This window comes from Talpa occidentalis, unplaced genomic scaffold (assembly GCF_014898055.3).
Source record: "Talpa occidentalis isolate TD23 unplaced genomic scaffold, MPIMG_talOcc4v2.1 talOcc4.2, whole genome shotgun sequence".
Classification (NCBI taxonomy): Eukaryota; Metazoa; Chordata; class Mammalia; order Eulipotyphla; family Talpidae; genus Talpa; species Talpa occidentalis.
In genome coordinates this window covers 146736561-146751323 of record NW_023602073.1, presented here as the reverse complement: position 1 = coordinate 146751323, position 14763 = coordinate 146736561, and positions in this window count along the sequence as shown.

Below are 14763 nucleotides of genomic sequence, written 5' to 3'. Positions count from 1 at the left end.
TCCAGTACTGCTTCCTTTGCAGCCCAGCCCAGTGAGGAGCCGCCTGCTGGCCCCTCTCAGCCGCTGACCACACTGAGGCTTCTTGATTCCTGGTCTCCATCTCTCAGTCTTTATCAGACCTACCTGGGAAACTCACCTTGATCTCCCCAGGAAACCTCACTACGTAAATAACAAAAAAAATGCTTGGTGTACCAGGGTGGGGTGGGGGTATCACCAGTTTTGAAATTCTAGTCAAATTTTGGGTTGGGGTCCATCCCATTTTGGAAAGATGATCATAACAAGGACTCACTTACACTTCTTTACATTAAATTTGCTCTATTAAAATGACTTGGCGAGTTTTGACTCTTGATTGTCAAGAGCAAAAAAGCTTTTGATTCACCTTTTATAAAAGTTGATGGTCGATATCTTGTAGTTTACATTTTGCTTGTTGATGCTGCTAGTTGATGATTATCCACAACAACTAAAACTTTATTGTGCATCTTATACTCTATAGTTTCAAAGAATTTTATGTCTTTTTAAATGCTTTTCCTTGCTTTTAATTTACTGCGTCTGATACAGGGAGTGTGAGTTATTTTTGTGGTAGTTGTTGATACTTCCTTGGTATTTTAAAATCTTCTTTAAAAATATTTCAAGCTTTTAGAGTCATTCCATTTTAGATATACTCTCAGAACAGAGAGTTGAGCTTTGTTGAGGTGCAATCATAAAGTCTTCAATTAATGGGTGAGTTTGGTTCATATGTATTTCTTTTTTTTTTTTTTTGATTTTACAGCATATTTATTTTTTTAAATAAATTTTATTTTTATATTCCCCATATAATTGCAATCCCCTTATTTTGACCCCAATCCCTCCCCTACCCGCCCCCCGCCTCCCATAGTGTGTCTCTGGTTCATAGTTTTTTGTTGCTTTTGATTTTCACTTTCTTATAGTTATTCATTTTCCTGGTCCCTTATTTAAGTTTTCTAGATTCCTGCTATGAGTGAGACCATCCGGTATTTTTCTTTTTCTTTCTGACTTATTTCGCTGAGCATGTTGCTCAACGCCATCCATGTTGCTGCAAATTGCATGTGTTTATCTTTTTTGAATGCTGAGTAATATTCCATGGTGTATATGGACCACATCTTCTTGATCCAGTCATCTATTTTTGGGCATTTGGGTTGTTTCCAAAGCTTAGCTATTGTAAACAGTGCTGCTATAAACATAGGGGTGCAGGTGCTCTTTGGAGTTGATGTTTCTGTGTCCTTTGGGTAAATACCTAGGAGTGGAATTGCTGGATCATCATGTGTATTTCTTGACATGATAAACATGCTTAGTGACACTTCTGTGATAGTTGTTATACTCTGTTTTCTGAGTATATGCATGTTTTGATATACTTCATTATATACCTTAGTTTTCTTTTCGTTTTTTATGTATATTTGATTCATTTGCTAACTTGGTAGGTTGATATTTTCATTTTAATGGTTGCATTTGTACCTTTGTACCTATACCTATTCCTAACTCAGTGTGGTATTTCTATATCTTCTATATATTTAGTTATTAACTGACTGTTAAGTATGAGCAATGGATATTTAGTACATTTCCCTTTTCTTCCTCCCCCTGCTTTCCCTACTCTCATCAACATTTTTTTCTTTGTGTTTTTTCTTAGTATTTTTGTGTGTACATTTAATATATTTATATTACTTGGTTTATTAACCCTTATTTAAAGGCTCACACAGACAGCTCATCATATTGGCAAGAATTATGGACTCAGCTTATGTTTGAAAATATATCAAAGAATTCTTGGAAATATTTGTGGAGGGGGACCCCATGAAAGAATTGTGGGGGGGGTTTGCTGCTTAGACATGGTGCTGGCGAGCTTTCAAGAGATGGAGCTTTGTCATAATGAGCCCGGGATATGCACAGCACTGACAAGAAAGAAATTTTTGCCTATAAAAATACATGCTTTTGATCTACCTAGTTGAGTTTTAAATGTTCTCCTCATTGTTATTAATATTCACTTTATCAATGCATGACTGGTTTCCTGAAATCTCTATTAAGGGAGAGCTTCAGTTAGTAGAGAAGGGAAATACATCTTTTATTTTTAGTGCAGCAGAACAAAACTGAGAGCCAGATTTTATTTCTTAACCAATACCACCACTTAGTGAATTTTTTCCTAGATTTTGGAAGTTGTTTGATCCTAGTACTACCATTTAGATTTTTTAAAGTTGTCTATATTTTAGTAAGTTCAGAAAGGATGCAACAGGTACTCCTTTAGTGATCATTTGGTACTTTTCTACCACATAAATCTGAACATAAGTGCATTTGTTTTTGATAAACAGCATGTTTGACCTCTTACTACTGACAGTTATAACATGTTGTTCACTTGACAAACTTACTTTTTACTTGCTCTTTGAATACATGACAAGTTTCTCACATTTTTATGAATATGAGTGACTCATTCATAATTTTAAATTATTAATGCTATATCCACATTAAGTAAAACCCAATTAACTTAAAAGTAAGCAACTGAATGTCTAGCTGGTTCCATTAAAAAAGTACAGCATTAGTTTTTAAATATTTTTTCTTCACTTTTGATGAGAGAGGAAAAAAACCTGTTGTTCCGTAATTGATGAAGGCAAAAACTTGAATTTCCGTTCAGGAAAAATATAGCTAATATATTTTATAACACAATAATTGCATTTTATGGTTGAAGACTGAACATAACAAACAACTCATCCGGTCTGATAACCCCACTTTATGTTCCTCCATCTTGCTACATACATTGTTGAAAGCAGAAAAAGGGGCCTCCCTGGTGGTGCAAGGGATTAAGCACAGTTCTATGAAGCTATCTGCAGCCAGGGAGCTACCCACATGGCACAGCAGACCTCTCCTGTCTCCCCGCTGCTCCCCTCAGCAGTGTACTTTGGTCAGTCTGCCTGTTCTGCTCCCCACTCTATCTCTGGTGAATCCTCTCTCACACACACACACTACCCCTGCACCTCTGGCCTGCACCCCAGCTCCTGTATGCATAAATAAATCTTTAAAAAAAAAAAGAAAGCAGAAAAGGAATAAAGAGAGCAGAGGCATGAAAGGGCTATCTTCCTTTGAGCCTGCAGATCTGAGATTTGTATAACACAGCACTTTTTAGCTACCTGATCAATAAAACCTATAAATATGACAATAGCTGTGATGTCTAGTGATCAAAATAGACACAGCATGACTAATGCGGATGAACAGAATGAAAAGGAGGTGTCATAGGCTAAATACAGGCAGTCTCCGGCTTGTCAGCTGCAGCAATTTCAGTGGGGGAGAGATGCGGGGTTAGATGTTGCACTCTTCTGGTGAGTTTCATGAACTCCTTATTTATTTTTTAAACATTCTTTTTATTTTTTCATAACATAGGACTTCACCCCTCAGTGCAAGCACCATAGTTTTCCCACCACCAAAGAGCCCACAGTCCACCACCATCCACTGAGCTCTCAGCCCTCCACTGAGCTCTCTACCCTTCCTCTCTCCCCTCTTCCTGAATGTCTCCAATCTAAGGTCTGTTTTCAAAAGTCAGTCTCACAAAGGTCTTTGTCTTTGTCTGATCCTTTAGTTTCTCTAAATTTTACCTGATATTTATCTTCCCCTTCTGGCTCATTTTTCTTAGAAGAATCCCTTCCAGTTTATCCACATTGTCGCATATGGCATGAGTTTATCTTTTTGATCGCTGAATAGTATTCCATTATGTCTATGTATCACATCTTCTTGATGCACTCATCTGTTCTGAGGCATTTATACTGTTTCCATATCTTAGCTGATGTAACTAGTGCTGCTGTAAACATAGGCATGCAGTTGAGGTCTCCTTACCATACATTCTTAACACAGCTGACTTTTCTGAACCAATGTCTTTTTCAGTGCAAATATGTCCTTATTAAATAGATATTTTTGATATGATATATGTTTAGCAACTCTGTGCTCTGTGATAATTCATTATACTCCTTGTTTTTTGTGTGTATGTGTATTTAATATATTTTATGCTATGGTTTATATATTTATAGAATTAATTGCATATTATACATACATTATATATTATATGTACTATAGTATATGTAATTCATGAGCTAGAATTATCTATTTTTAGACATAGAAACCTTTTTACATTTCACAGGAGAGGAATGGCATTGTGGTTATTTAGTTCATTCTTGCACCCCTGGTCTCTACTACCATGGCACATAGTAGAGAGTTCAGAATACTTATGTTGAAGAGTTATGACAGGCTTTGTGCTATCTGCACAGTCTTGAGTTTACTTTTCAGGAACAAATGGAAATAGATTTCTGAGCCTGAGATCTATGGGTTATATCTCAATTTAATAATTACTTTCTTGTTTCGCCTGATTTACTCCTACTACAGCTTGATGTCGATGAGCCATTCTTCCATGACAAGGGTGAGCTTCTTCCTTTCCCATTCACCCCAACCCTTTCGGTGTCCAGATTCATTTCAGGCACCTGATGTTTCCATTGTGGAATATGCAGCAATGCTCGGGAACCCTCTCTAGCTCTGAATTAAATCTCACTAACGTCTTAATTCTCCGCGATGGATGGCTTGGCCATAGTGGCAGGCGATTGCTTTGTTCTTCATGGTGTTATCCTTCACACATGCTTCCTCGGCAAACCCACCAGGTCTCTTCTGCGATGCCTCTGTCCATTGCATGATCTCAGAGAATGATTGCCAGAGCCCAAGGACTTACCACAAACATGCCATACTGAACCTGGAGTGATTCAGTGCCATCGAGTCCACCCTTTGCATTTTATATACAAAATAATAGCACAACAGGTTAGCATGACTTGCGTAAAGGTTACAAAGACACCAAGCATAGAGGTTCTATAGCAATTTTGCCATCTTTTTCTCTTGAACCTTTAGGAAAATTCTTACCCAGAAAAAGTGGCTTTATAGAAAAGCTGCTTCCTCATGGTTTTGGAGTGAGAAATGATCTTCCCTTTCCTGTTTGATTATGTCATTATGCGTCTCACTTTTGTCTGCTGTACATCCAAGGAGGAACTTCATCTGAGATTAATTTTCCCTTTTCTGTCCCTGTGTATCTGTGCTCTTTTTTATCATCTCTCCTTCTTCCCCTTTATGCCAATTTATCTTCTCATTATCCTCTATCCTTTTCCTGACTCACTGATTCCTTGTGCTCATGCGTCTTCCTGTGCCGGTTTGGTCATTTCCTCACTCGTGTGATTGCCATGATCACAGACACTGTTGGTGTGAAGGTTCTGAAAGGAACCCACATCTTAAGCTACATTTTCAAACAAATAAAGACACAACATTTTGTTCCAAAGTATGATTTTTGTGTATGACTGTTAACAGTTTTAATCCCTAGCAGTTTGTCAATTAATAAAAACAATAACACCCATAATTAGACACCTCTAACATGTCAGGCACTGTGGAAAGTACTTTATATATATTACTTCTTTTTTTTAAAAGATTTATTTATACAAGAACTGGGGTACAGGCCAGAGGTGCGGGGGGTAGGAGGATTCACCAGAGACAGAGTGGAGAACAGAACAGGCAGACTGAATGAAATACACTGCAGAGGGGAGCAGCGGGCGAGACAGAAGAGGTCTGCCCTGCCATATGGGTATCTCCCCGACCAGCCGGGATCAAACCCGCACTGCAGAGGCTGCGGACAGCTTCGCAGTGCTGCACTCAACTGCCTGTACCACCAGGGAGGCCAACATATATTATTTCTGATATTTTTAAACTTCTGGGGAGCTATTATGGTATTTTGTTCTTCAACTAAAGGAACAAAAAGTAATATGCCCAAGGTTACTGAGCAGAAGTAGGACTGGAACCCAGAATTATCTGAGACTGAATTTCATGTTCTTCTCTAGAAATTACATAACCTTTTAATGCTATAAAAACCTATTTCTACTATCTCATTCCTACTTTATAAAATTTGAATACTCCCAAAGACATTTGACAATAACCCATTTTTTCACGAATGCCTTTTCCAAATCTGGAGACCATGGGACAGTGCTGCCCACGAGAACTTTCTACAATGATGGAAATCCTTATCTGTGGTGCCCAGTATGGAAGCCACTGGCCACATGGAATGTGGCTAGTGAAGTTCAGAGACTGAATTTTTAATTGAACTTATCATACTTAAAAGTTAAGCAGAAACAGCCACATGTGGACACCAAGTTGGATAACGTGGTTGTAGAACATGCCAGCTTCCCTGCAGTTGCTTCCTACTGAGCCAGCATTAGAGGCAGCATCACCTGCCTACTTGTAGGTCTTCTGTTGATTGATCACTTCAAATCACTCTGAGGAGGGCAGGAGAAATGATTTGAGTTCTTAATTGAATCTTGGTAATGGTTGTTGGTGAAAACTACTTTAAGCTAATTTCTGAAAATATTATGGCATCATAATATAACTTTGTTGAAGCTCAGTGTCTTCTCAATGAATGTTAGAAACTTAACACCTTTGAATTTAATTGGGACTTAATTAGCTTTAGTGCGTAATGTAAACATTTTCCTTTAACACTACTAGTCACAGCTTCATTTCTTTGCTGCGTAGAATCATTTCTTGTTTCTGTATGCATTGTAATAATGCATTTAGTGTTAAAGGTGTAAAGAAGCTAAGGTTGCACCTTCTATGCCTTGGAAAATTATCCCTATGCAGTGTGGTTTATACACCAAAATATTTTGAAAACTGAATAAAATGCATTAAGGAAATATAGTTTTAAAGATGTTCTTCACAAAATATACTGTTTAACAAGCTAAAACATGCAATGAAATCTGTTTTAAATCAACCACAACACTTAGTTATATGAAGCTACAATATGAACCTAAATAATAATTCTTTATCTTATTTTTAAATTATCATTTTTTTTTTATATTATAAAATTAGCCATCACTGTACCAAAATAACCCTTTAAGGTTCTGTTAAATAATGGACATATGCGTTTTACTAGAGTAGAATTTTGGGAGAGGACATCTATTGCCTATATATAATACATCTAAAGCGATTTTGATAAGGGCTAATTCAGGTTACACACTGGAGTTGTTTCAAACATAAATGTGCTACAGGGTATACAGCACAAGCTCAGTTACAAGATGAAGGTATTTGAGCATAAGAACTGGATGGGGCCTCCCTGGTGCCTCAAGGGATTAAGTCTCAGTACTATGGAGCTATCCTCATGCACTGCAGCACAAGTTCAATCCCCAGCCAGGGAGATGACCCACATGGCACAGCAGACCTCTCCTGTCTCCCCGCTGCTCCCCTCAGCAGTGTATTTCAGTCAGTCTGCTTGTTCTGTTCCCTGCTCTGTCTCTGGTGAATCCTCTCGCCCCTTGTACCTCTGGCCTATACCCTGGTTCTTCTATGCATAAATAAATCTTTAAAACAATCTTTTTTAGGGCCAATAAATGAGTGGATCAAGAAGATGTGGTACATATACACCATGGAATATTACTCAGCACTCAAAAAAGATAAACACATGCCATTTGCAGCAACATGGATGGCGCTGGAAGGGATCATGCTCAGCGAAATAAGCCAGAAAGAAAAAGAAAAATACCGGATGGTCTCACTCATAGCAGGAATCTAGAAAACTTAAATAAGGGACCAGGAAAATGAATAACTGTAAGAAAGTGAAAATCAAAATCAACAAAAACTATGAACCAGAGACACTCTATGTGAGGTGCAGGGCGGGGAAGGGAGGGATTGGGGTCAAAATAAGGGGGTTGCAATTGTATGGGGAATATAAAAATAAAATGTATTTAAAAAAATAAAAATAAAACAATCTTTTTTAAAAATTAAAAAAAAGAACTGGAGGTATAGGCATGTTATCCATTAACATAAACTGTGCGTGATAAAAAAAATAATTTTTCAGTAGAATACAATTCCACTGATTATACATAGATTTTTCAAGGACATTTCTCTATGATCTCCTCCCCTGGAATTCTTCTCTTAGGGTGTGAACCAAGTAAGAGGAAATGAGTCTTTAATAAAACTTAAAAACAACTGTTCAGCTAGTTTGCTTTTTGCTTTCAAAATTTTAATGACCTGTAAGAGATAGGGAAAGAGAATGATGAAAGAAAAAGTCAGACAGGAAAAATTATTTAGACTATTATATTTATCTTAACATTGTAACACTGGTCCAAAATTTAGACAGCAATTTTTAACCAAAAAAAAAAAATTGTGCATTTGGTAGAGAACACTATTGAGAGGATTTTGGATCTGGATAATTGATTTAAGCTGGTTAGTCATAAGCTCCTATATGTCACGAACTCCCCTGAGACAAGCAGATGTGATAAAAATATTTAAAGATTTTTTTCATCTATGAGAAAATACAAATTGTCTTTCTTCTTTAAGTATACTTCTTCAAGATAAAATTTTAAACTATTATAAAATTATACCACTATAAGAATCAGAAAATTATAGCTCTATGACAATGTCAGAAACAATAATAAGTGATGTTTAATATTCACTATTAACTGAAATATACTTTCCACCACTGTTTTACTACTTCACTTTTATATTTCTACTGTCATTTGATTTTTCAGTGACTTTACATAATGTAGCTTGAAAGTAAATATTAAGATATATTATAAACCTACTATATAGGCTTTGTTGAAGTCCAGTCCACTGTTTCATTTTTACTTGTTAACTTCTGAAATGAACAGCTTGCCCTAGAACTCAGTTTAATGTAGGAACCCATTATATGAGGAAATAATCACCACAACATGAGCATTAAACAATAGCCAGAGTAGTTCTTAGTTAGTTCTCATCCAAGTCATTTCACAAAACTAATAACAGGACTGTGCGAATGTCTACACTAATTGTAGTCACCATCCATCGACCTCAGGACCCTGTTCCTTCTATTAAGTCACCTTTCAATTACGTGGGATGAGTGGTATTATCACCTTCATTAACGCATGAAGAAATTCAGTTGACAGAAGGAAAGACTGAGCAAAGAATGGGAAGAATGGAAGAAGGAAAAACAGCAGCAGGTCCAAGGAAGTAAAATGCTTGCAACATGTGGTAATCAGAACACTCGCTGGTTCCTGCAACACAAAGGACTCCCCCAATAAATGGGATAAGGATATAAACAGAAAGTTAATTAAAAAAAAAAAAATGGTCTTCTAGAAGCTCCCTGCTGGCCTAGGGGTTGAGTCTCAGGGCTATCACCATGACCACCTGAGTTCATCCCTGGCCAGGAGCTGACCCACAGATAGCAGAGCAGACCTCTCCTGTCTCACCTGCTGCTCCCCTCAGCAGTGCCTTTCAGTAGATCTCCCTGTTCTGCTCCCCTCTCTGTCTCTGGTGAGTCCTCTTATACCTGTAGCACTGGCCTATGCCCCAGTTCTTCTATGCATAAATAAATAAATAAAATCTTTAAAAAAATTTAAAAAACTTAAAAAGTGGTTGTCTACTTGGAAACACATTAAAAAGTACAAATTTTAGCTATAATAAAAACATTTTTAAGAGAAAGTAAAAATTTTAATCTGTCAAATTAGAAATGATTCGAAAGATAAAAACGAAGGTCTCATGCCTGCCTTGGTGGTGTCATATGGCCAACACCTGAGCTAAGGTTGTATATTTTATATTGTTTGTGACAATGCAGGCAATCATTTGATCTACAACAAATCTTAGTTTCATTTCTATCTTTCCTATTCTTTTACATTGTACATTTATTTATTTTTATTGTTGTATTAGTAAGATGGTGCAGTCCAACGTTGAATAGAAAAAGTGGTCATGTTAATCTTGTTTCTGTAGGGAACATTTTAGAAGTATTGCCTTATAAGGTAAAGGAAAAATTACTGTTTCTTGTACCTGACATAAAGCATTCCTTTATATGCCATCATGCCTTTGAAAATATAAAAATTAAACTGTAATGGATTGTATATGTGGAGTGAATGTCTCTATGCAAAACTCAGAAAAAATCTATTGACAGGTACATTGTTTCACTGTTAAATATTACTTGTTCTCCTCATAAAGGGAATATTTTAATGTTTCTGCAATGATTATAATATTTACTAAATTCGTTTCAATTTATACTATGTTTCACGTTAAGGAATTTCCATCCTTTTCTTCAGACTTCAATGTATCATCGATATCTTTATTGCTTTTTAGAGGGATCAAGACACCTGACTGCTTTAGCTCATTTTGTTCTTTTTACTTAAAAACTGTATTTTCCTACAGGTTTTCAATGCTCTCTCTCGCTCTCTCTCTTTTTTTTTTTTTACTTAAACTTAGAATTTATTGTCGTTTTCAAGAAAGACTTGATTTTATTTACCAGGTTTGTGACATCAAATTTTCTCTCTAGAAAAATTTTTCTTCTTTCTGACCTTACTTCTGTAGTTTCAATTTTGATTTTTTATTAACTTTGGATAATAACATTGCACAATTTTTGCTTTCCTGAAATATTTGTATTTCACTTGAATCATTAAAAAAGAGACCACGCACACTCAGTTAACTAGGTACATCGGTTATTTTGTTCTTGTAGAACTTTGACGGTTATTTCATTGCCTCTGGCTTTTTTGTGATTACTATTACAGGTCAGCTTTTAGCGGAATTGAGCTCCTTTGGAAATAATCTGCTTCCCTGGGTCAGAAGTCTGACTACAGCATGGCTTAGCTGATTTCTCTGCTCCACCTGGTGAGACGAAGTCAAGATGCCAGTGGGGTGGTGCCCTTCACTGGAGGCTCCGCCAAAGAACGTGCTTCCAAACTGCAGGATGTTGACCAGACTCAGTTCCTTCAGGTTGTGGGACTGAGCTCCCCATTCCTGGTGGCGGTCAGCTGAGGGCAGCCCCTGGCACCTAGAAGGTTCTCGCTGGTCCTTGCAGGCAGCACCCACTTCTCAGACAACGACGGTGTGTTGGATCCTCCAAGGCTGGGGTCGTGCTGGCTTCCTCTCAGCTGCCTCTCATCTTCTCTCTCTTCCACCACATCTCTCCCACTCTAGGTAGAGAACGGTGTCTGCTTTTATGTGTTTAGATTATGCTGGGCTGACTCAGATATTTCCCAGTCCCCTTCTTTAGAGTTGCAAAGGCCCTTTTGCTATGTAAAGTGGTAAGTTTCAGGGAATAGGAACAGGGAATGCAAAAAACGTGACAGGAAGGGGGTTCTAGATATTGGGGTGTGGACATGTTTAGGGGATCCTACCTATCACGTGCTTATTGTGGGTTTTTTTTAATAGTAAACCTTGTTTCTTTGAATTTTTGTATCTGTGAATTCTTTGAGACTGTGGTTGAAACTGTATTCCCTTACTTCCCTGGGCATGCCGGCTACTCCTAACACAGCTAAATCCATTTTCAACTTGATGTTTTTTGGTGCTATGTATTCTGCCCTCTTACAGGTAAGCACAGATTTTAGGAATTCTCAGAGGAGTCTTGTTTTCTTTCCTATCTTCCTGAGTCAAGGCAAGATGGACAAATCACTGCCTGCAAGATGATTTCCATTGTTATTGTTTGCGTTGGGTTGACTAGCAGGTTGTGACAACTGTCCTGAGCACCGATGTCTGACCCAGGCTCTCTTCTCCCTGGACATCTCCAAGCACAATCTTGCCTTGAATTTGACCACCACTTACCAGAGGCTCACTCAGAGGAGCATGAAGGTGTGCAAACCTAGAAAAGATACTGTTACAGCACAACCCCAAAGGAAACTCACCCTCCAGCGCTTAAAAGCTCAGGCCAAAGCCCAAGGGCAGGCACACAGGGAAAGGCAGTAAAAGGGTTATTTACAAGGGCAATGAGAAGAGGAGGGATGAACACACACAGATTAACTGGCATGTCCTACCGGTAGCGCAGTCAGAGCTGGGGCCCGAGGTGCACGCTGAAGGCAGGCACAACCAGGAGAGCCACAGGGCCCACGTGTGTTTGCTTTTACATCAAGGGTGGCTGCTGAGCTCCACCCCGAGTTCCCAGCAATCCCCCCTTCAGGAAGTCATGATGGGAGTTGCAGTCCTTGTGCCTGGGGTCTCTCTGGCATGGGGACCATGCAGTCCATAAAATTTCAGTGGGTTGAGCTCATTCAGGACATACTGTTCCTGGGGCAATAGAAATTATCTTTATCTCCACAGCGATTTGGAGAATGTTAGACTCTAGCTTTTAGATTTTCATGTATGTAACCTGTTTATTTTGTTTTTTAATTTATTATAATTATTTTTTTTCCCGGCCCTTATTTGCTTCCCCTACATTGCTCCTATAAGTGAAACCATCTGATACTTTTCTTTTTCCTTCTGGCTTATTTCACTGAGCATAATCCCTTCTAGCTCCATCCATATTACTGTGAATGGCATGACTTTTATCTTTTTTGATTGCTGAATAGTATTCCATTGTGTATATATACCACATCTTGATCCAATCATCTATTTTGAGGCATTTGGGTTGTTTCCATCTTACCTATTGTAAATACTGCTGCAATAAACCTAGGGTTGCAGGTATCCTTTTGAGTTAATGTTTTTGTATCCAGTGGTTAGCAAATTCCTGGTGGGGAGGTCATCTCTGAGGAGAGATCCTCAGTGAAGGAGGTGGTGAGTCCCGTGACTCTGAGGGAAGAGGCGGCCCTTCAAGTGTTTTATGATGTCTGAAGACTCCAGCTGTAAAGACCCAACTTGTGAAATAATGAGTAGCACAGCAGCAGACAACCTTTTGGTAAAGATAAAAATCAACTTCCTGTTTTGGCATTACAAAGTCATGGGACTCGAAAATCACAGACATAAACACTCCCTCAGATGGATATCTGCCGAGGAAAAGCATGAATCCATACCAAGCAAATGACATGCACAGATAAGAATAAATGCTTTCAGCAAGCTGTTCATAGAAAAGAAAAATATTCTTAGGTCGCAAACTGATAACACAATAATTTTCTTCAGGATTTTGATTGGGTTCTGACCATCTGCAAAAGTCACAACTTACTGGGAGAAAATCTAGATGACTAAACACGAAACAATGAAAGGAAGTGTCAGCCTGCATCCCAGCCCTGAGGTGGAACGAGCTGGATATCTGCAAAGAAGGCAATTTCGACAAAGCCAGACTCTCCCGTTATCATTTGGTTCGCTGTTGTAGGGTACATCCACTCTGTATAACTCTTTATAAAATTGTATCCATTTTTGAAATGAGTATGAATTGAATCAAGCTGCCTAAATAATGTAAATTGTATATTTAAAAATTCATATAGTAAGAATTCCACTCTATGTGTCTAGAATTTATAAATACTTCAATATACTTTCATCCAGAGTATGTTTTTTCAAACATAAGGTATTTTACGTTTCTATTATTATAGTTTGTAAAGAATATTGAAAATTAAAGGTAACTTAAAATATGATCTCTTTTTCACTTTTATTAAACAACATGAATATTTTATTTACTTGATCATATGGAAATTAATCTTAGTAAGAAAATTATAGACACGAGTCATGGTATTTGTTCAGTGAAATCTCTAAATTTTCTTAACATTCTATTATTCTCTTTTAGGTTGTCAGTATTTTGATTTTCAATAAATTTATAGTTAGTAATGTAAATCTATTAATATTAAGAAAATGAACAGGAGCAATTTAGTTTTTTAGAGAATCAGAACTGCAAAATTTAATGGAGGATAATGCAAAGCGCTAATTTAAAGGAATACATGCACTCCTACGCTATGGAAACAACCTAAGAACACAACAATGGAGGGGTTGATAAAGCAGATATGATGTGGGGCCTCCCTGGTGGCGCAGGGGTTAAAGTCTCAGTGCTATCAAGCTATCACCAGCCACTGCCGCATGAATTCCATCCCGAGCCAATCCACAAGGCTCAGCAGACCTCTCCTGTCTCACCCGCTGCTCCCCTCAGCAGTGTATTTCATCAGTCTGCCTGTTCTGTTCCCCACTCTGTCTCTGGTGAATCTTCTCACCCCCACACCTCTGGCCTGTACCCCAGCTCTTGTATGCATAAATAAATAAAAATAAATCTTTTAAAAAAAAGTTGTGGTGTATATACATAATGGAATACTACTCACCTATAAAAAACAAGAACTCTTGCAATAACATGGCTGGAACCTGAGGGACTTATTCTATGAATAAGTCAGAAGGGGAAAGAAAAGAAAGGATGTGTTAGCTCATATGTGGAATATAGAGAAACAAAACAAAGGAACAGTCAAGACTAAGTCAAAACAAATCCTGGAAATCTAACTGTGGAATTGAAGTTGCCAGAGAGGGAGGGAGTTACCAGTTACCAGTGGGGGTGGGATCAAATCGGCAAGGGGGCCCAGTGGTCTATGGTAAGGAAAGATGGATGCTCTGGTGGTGGATGTGATGTGGTGACATCCTCTGAGGGGGTGCGAGCCTGTCCCTCTAGAGCCCAAACGGTGTTGTAAACTAATGAGACCTCAATTAAAAAAAAAAAGTTACTATAGGATGAATTTTATGTTACTTTTTCAGATTTTCCTGTAGCTCCTGGCATATATATTACAGGTATCACAAAGATGGTTACCACCTCACAGGAACCATATTTTGTTAACAATTAGGGTAAATGCAAGAGTGACACAAGTTCATGCTCGAATTAATCAAAATTGTGCAAAATGAGATTATCGAATGCTGTTTATTGCAACCCTTCTAGTGGCTTCTGAATGCTCTGAGGATCTGGTCTAATGAAGTCTGCAGTCAGAGACTCTTGCAATTTTACCTAAACTACATCTCCTGGAAAGCCTCCTGTCATTCTTCCTCTGTTCACACCCAGAACATCCCAGTATGAACTATCTTCCAGCTCTCCCCACTGGGTAAAAGTATTTTCATATTTTAATACAGAGTACAAAA